We start from the raw sequence: 6,000 nt of genomic DNA, 5'->3' as shown, positions 1-6,000 counted from the left end.
TTGATATACTTGTGGCACCAAAGGCTGCAAGATAAAGGCATTTAAACATATGTGATCATGTTTCTAAACCAATGGATAACCAAGGAATCCGGCAGGAAATCACTCCTAGCAGTACAGAACCTACTGGGAATAAAGAGAGGAATTTAGAGGATAAATCATGGTTCCTTTTGACCATCATAAGTAGGGACAACATTGTTCACGGCCTCAGGGTACTTCTTGAATGCTTCTTATATTGGATACCAGTAGATTTTTTCAATGGTTCCTCCATATTTTACTTTTTCAAGAAACCATGCTCTTGATTTCAGGTTTGGATTGAGTGTCCATTCGTTTACTTAATCGATGATGGCTTTATGCTCTAGATTTCAGGTTTGAATTGAGCATCCATTCTTTTACTTGTTCGATGATGTCTCCATGCTCTAGATTTCAGGGTTGGATTGAGTAGCTGTGGGTTGATAATGTCTTTATACGAAATCTTTTGGCATGAATGAATGATGAAATTTGACATCTCTATTTTAACCAATGTAAATTTCAAGAGACTTCATTCCTTCCATCACAACAACCCATATGTTGCAGTTGATTGTTGTTTTCGACTATGGAATCCAACAGCGTTGTTCAAAGGGCGTATGATTAGTAAAACATTTGTTGCCATGGCCATTGAATGGCAATCAATAGAAGAACATAGAACCAATGTAGCTTCTTATGTAACTTCTGATCATGTGGTTAAATTTTCCAGAGCTGGAAGATTGACAGAGGTGCTAGATTCCATGCACCAGTTTGAAAATGCAGAAGGCATGTGGACAGACTTGACTGTCTATAATAACCTGTTGCAGAGATGTGCCAATTCCAAAGCTTTGAAGATGGGCAAGAAAGTTCATGCCCACATCCTGAAAATTAGCGCTGATCTAGACATGTTCGCGAGCAATAACCTCGTCAACATGTATGCCAAATGTGGGAGTTTGATGGACGCACGCCAAGTATTTGACAAAATACCTGAACGAGATGTTATTTCATGGAATACAATAATTTCGGGATATTCCCAGCGTGGTTGGGCTGACGATGCCCTGAAGCTTTTTGAGCAAATGCAGAAGGCAGGCATGAAACCGAATGAATTCACCTTTGGTAGTGCCCTGCGAGTGTCTGCAAGTTTAGTAGCTCTGCAACAAGGCGAACAAATTCATACCCACATCATAAAGACAGGATATGAAGGTGATGTTCACGCAGGAAGTGCGCTCCTTGACATGTATGGAAAATGCGGCAGAATAGACGATTCACAGAGAGATTTTGATGAACTGCCTAAGCCGAATACAGTTTCGTGGAATGCTCTCATAGCAGGATATTCTCAAAACGGTTATGTTGAAGAAGCCCTTGAACAATTCAACCAAATGCAGAGGGGAGGCGCGACTCCTGATCAATCGACCTTTGCCAGTGTTGTTACTTCATTCGCTAGTTCAGAGGCTCCTAAGCAGGTTAGGCAAGTCCATGCTAAGGTTATTGAATATGGACTAAAGTCTGATGTTGTTGTGGGAAATGCGCTTGTCACAGTATATGCCAAATGTGAGCATATCAGGGATGCAGAAATGGTATTTCAGAGGATGAATGCACCAGATTTGGTTTCATGGAATGCCATGATCGCTGGTTATGCCTACAATGAATATACTAAGCAGGCCCTAAGATTCTTCACTCAAATGAGGCAAATGGGCATGATGATATACAAATTTACATTAACTAGCATCCTTAGTGCTTGTGGCAACCCAGGAGTCTTGGAGCAAGGGAAGGGTGTCCATGCCCATGCTATGAAAATTGGACTTGAGTCAGAGACACCTGTAAGGAATGCTCTGATCACCATGTATCTCACTTCTGGCTGTGTGGAGGATGCTAGTAAAGTGTTTAACAACACGACTAAACGAGATGTGGTTTCATGGAATGCATTGATTGCAGGCTATGCCCAGCATGGGCATGGTGAAGAGGCTTTGAAATTTTACTGTCAAATGCAACATACTTGCACAAGGCAAGACAAGTTTTACCTTTTCCAGTGTCCTGAGGGCATGTGCAAGCCTAGCAGCTTTAGAACAGGGCAAGCAGGTTCATGCCCAGATTGCTCAAACCGGTTTTGTGATGGATGCCTTTGTAGGGAGTGCCATTGTTTACATGTATGGTAAGTGTGGGGTAATAGAGTATGCATGCAAAGTATTTGATGAAACCTCTAAACAATGTGCAGTATCCTGGAATGCAATGATTGCTGGATATGCACAGCATGGGCATTGCAAGAAGGCCCTCCAACTCTTTGAGCAAATGCAAGAGGCAGGCATGAAACCAGACCACATCACTTTTGTTAGTGTTCTTTCTGCATGCAGTCATGCAGGTTTAGTCAATGAAGGGGTCTGCTACTTTAATTCGATGGGATGCAATCATGGCATCCCACCAAGAATGGAACACTATGCCTGTACTGTTGATATTCTTGGATGTGCTGGCCACTTGGAAGAAGCAATGGATTTCATTAACAAAATGTCGTTTAAGCCTGATGGTACAGTGTGGCGGACCTTACTTGGTGCTTGTGCAACCTATGGCAATATTGAGCTTGGGATACATGCGGAAAAATATCTCCTTCAGTTAGAGCCATAAGAAGACGTAGCATATGTTCTAATGTCAAATATATATGCTGCAGCTGGCAGGTGGGATGATTGTGCAAAGATGAGAAAAATGATGAGAGAGAAGGGGTTGAAAAAGGAGCCAGGGTGTAGTTGGATTGAGATTAAGAACACAGTTCATACATTTAATGCTGAAAACAGGTCCCATCCACAAACAGAGGAGATATATTTAATATTGGAAGAATTAATGGCAGAAAATGAAGGCGGAGGAGTTCCTTCCACAAGGAGGGTTAGGAGCAGATGGATTCAAAGGCATCGCTGGACAGGGCAATGGAGGACTTTGAGGTTCTCATCTCAGATGCAACCTAGAGAAGTCTGGCATCAAACGCTCAATGGACAACCTTTGTCAAGAAAGCCACAAAGGTCCCAGGGTAAAAAAAAAAAAAAAATCCCACAGTTTACTCAGGAACATATACAAAAAAAAATTCTTTTTTTTAACATATGACAATTAATATGCCTGTAAAACGCAACTCTAACATGTCTTTACTCAAGTTTTATTGCTTTCCAAGGCAATAAAGAGACGTATCATTTTCAATCTAAATATATATATATATATATATAGATAGGGTCATATATTTATATATTAGGATTACAAGTAATTATGAGGGTTACAAGCTCTTATAGCGGAAATTTGGGTTTAGTGGGTTTTGGGTCCAGATTTTGAACCTAAGCTCTGATACCACGTGTAAGGTCCCCTCCTTGATCTATATTCTCTAATTTTAAATGCAATAAAAGGACAATAATTTATTTTTTGACAAGACATTTAAACGATGATAATTTACCATTTAAAATCTAATTCCTACAATATAAATAGTGAACATTTCATTTCAATCACTTACATGAGTAATCTATGCATAGAGAAATACATGTACCGATAGCCCGATGGAGATGCCCTTGAGCTGCTGGTCCTGCTAGAACGCTCCTCTTGACTACTCACTGGATTTACCTCCTAGCCAACTAGGAAGTAATTCCTAGCCCATGAAACCCCCGCAGGTTCCCTAGCTCTCCGAGCCCAAGTCCAACCAGATGTAGTGTGTCCAAGATGAATAAGACTCCCCTCCTCTCTCTCAATCAATTCCTCCAAAACCACAGCCAAACCAAAACCAAAAGCAATACCAAGCATCCTCTTCCACCCCTCATCCTTCTCCCTTTTATGCCCACTTCTCTTCTCCACCTCAACCACCTCTCATTAATGTCATAACTTCTCTCTCATCCTTACATTTGACTTCTCTTCTCCCAATTAAACATGAGAGGACATTTGGGAATGTGATATGAATATACAATTAGGTAATTAATTGGAGAGGACCATGTCTTCTCCCAAGTAAATGTGAGAGGACATTTTGGGGATGAGAGATGAATATATAAATTGGTAATTAATTGGAGAGGGTCATGTCTTCTCCGAAGTAAATCTAAGAGGACATTTGGGAATGTGATATGAATATAAAATTGGGTAATTAATTAGAGAGGACCATGTCTTCTCTCAAGTAAATGTGAGAGGACATTTTGGGGATGAGAGATGAATATATAAATTGGTAATTAATTGGAGAGGACCATGTCTTCTCCTAAGTAAATCTGAGAGGACATTTCAGAATGAGGTATGAATATATATATAATTTGGAAATTGGAGAGGATTATTTCTTCTCAAAATTTAAAAATTTGGGGAGGTAAATAACAAAATTTATATCAATACCAAATTTACAGTTTCACCAATGTAGGTATGTACCAATATTTCTTGATAATTATAAGTCCATATTTTAAAGAAATTTAAACACTTAGCAAAATTTGCAGGATAAGATTAAATAGGGCATTACACAAAGCTTCTAAAGAAAGAAAAACGAGGTGTAATTGCACAATTATGATCGCTAGAGGTTCCCACATCGAAATCATCTATTTCTCCATATCTCCAAAAAGTCTTAGACAATCATTTCAAGGTTTTTGAGACTCCTAAAGGCCTCCCACCTATTCGTGATCATGATCATGCTATTCATTTGATTCCAGGAAGTGTTCCTCCAAACATGAGGGCTTATAGATATACCTATGTCCAAAAGAGTGAAACTGAACGTATGGTTGCAAAAATGATAGAGGATGGTATAATTCAACCTAGTCAAAGTTCTTTCTATGTTCCAATAGTATTGGTGCATAAGAAGGATTGACCATGGAACATGTGTCCAGAATATAGGGTGCTCAACAAGCTCACTATTAAAGATAAATTTCCCATTCCTGGCATTAATGGATTATTGGATGAATTGCATGGATCAATTCACTTCACTAAGTTGGATCTTCTTTCAGGATATCATCAAATCAGAATGAAGACTGAAGACATTCTGAAAACAACATTTAGAACTCATGAGGTTCATTATGAATTTTTGTTCATGCCTTTTGGCCTTACCAATGCACCTTCTACATTTCAAGGTTTGATGAATTCCATTTTCAAACCCTTCCTTAGAAAATTTTTGTTAGTATTTTTTGATGATATACTAATCTACAGCAAGTCTTGGAAGGATCATGTTCAACATGTTGACAAGGTGCTCAAACTATTGGAGAAGAAACAATTATATGCAAAAATCTCCAAATGTTTCTTTGGAGTACAAGAGGTGGGATATTTGGGTCATATTGTATCTCAGGAAAGTGTTAAGGACCCTAGCAAAACTAAAGCCATTAAGGAATGGAAAATCCCCACATCCATAAAGCATTTTCTAGGATTTCTCGGGTTGATAGGGTATTATCGCAAGTTTGTTAGGAATTATGGGAGAATAACAGAACCTCTAACAACATTACTGAAGAAATATGCATTTTCATGGACTCTAGAAGCAACTAAGGCCTTTGAACATCTCAAAGAGGCAATGTGCCAAGCACCAACCTTAGCTATGACGAACGTCAAAAAAACCTTTATTGTAGAATGTGATGCCTCGGGAAATGGAGTTGGTGTTGTTTTAATGTAAGAAGAAAGACCCATTGCTTTTGAAAGTTGTCCAATCAAAGGAAAGTATTTACACAAAGCTATTTATGAGAAGTAAATGTTGGCAATACTACATGCACTTAACAAATGGCGACCCTACCTAATGGGAAGACACTTCGAGGTAAAAATGGATCATGATAGTCTTAAATACTTTTTAGAACAAAGATTATCTTCAGAAGAGCAGTAAAAATGGGTCACAAAGGTGTTGGGTTATGACTTTGAAATCATCTACAAAAAAGGGAAGAAAAATGTTGTGGCAAATTCACTCTCAAGAAAGGATGAGGATGTGGAAGCATTTCTTTGCTCCATTTCTATTATCCAACCAGTTTGGATAGACAAAGCAAGGGATGAATGAAATAATGATGAAGAAGTGTGGGAACTCATTCAAGAGAT

General features: G+C 38.8%; 1 pseudogene; it reads left to right on the top strand.

The window, feature by feature from the left end:
* Window positions 1-647: 647 nt before the first annotated feature.
* Window positions 648-6,000, top strand: part of LOC149221682 (putative pentatricopeptide repeat-containing protein At3g25970) — a 67,086-nt pseudogene continuing 61,733 nt past the window's right edge.

Source organism: Pinus tabuliformis, chromosome Q (genome assembly GCF_031772625.1).
Source record: "Pinus tabuliformis cultivar Carrire ecotype Pingquan chromosome Q, CPIR1, whole genome shotgun sequence".
NCBI lineage: Eukaryota > Viridiplantae > Streptophyta > Pinopsida > Pinales > Pinaceae > Pinus > Pinus tabuliformis.
This window is presented reverse-complemented; position numbering and strand designations above follow the sequence as displayed.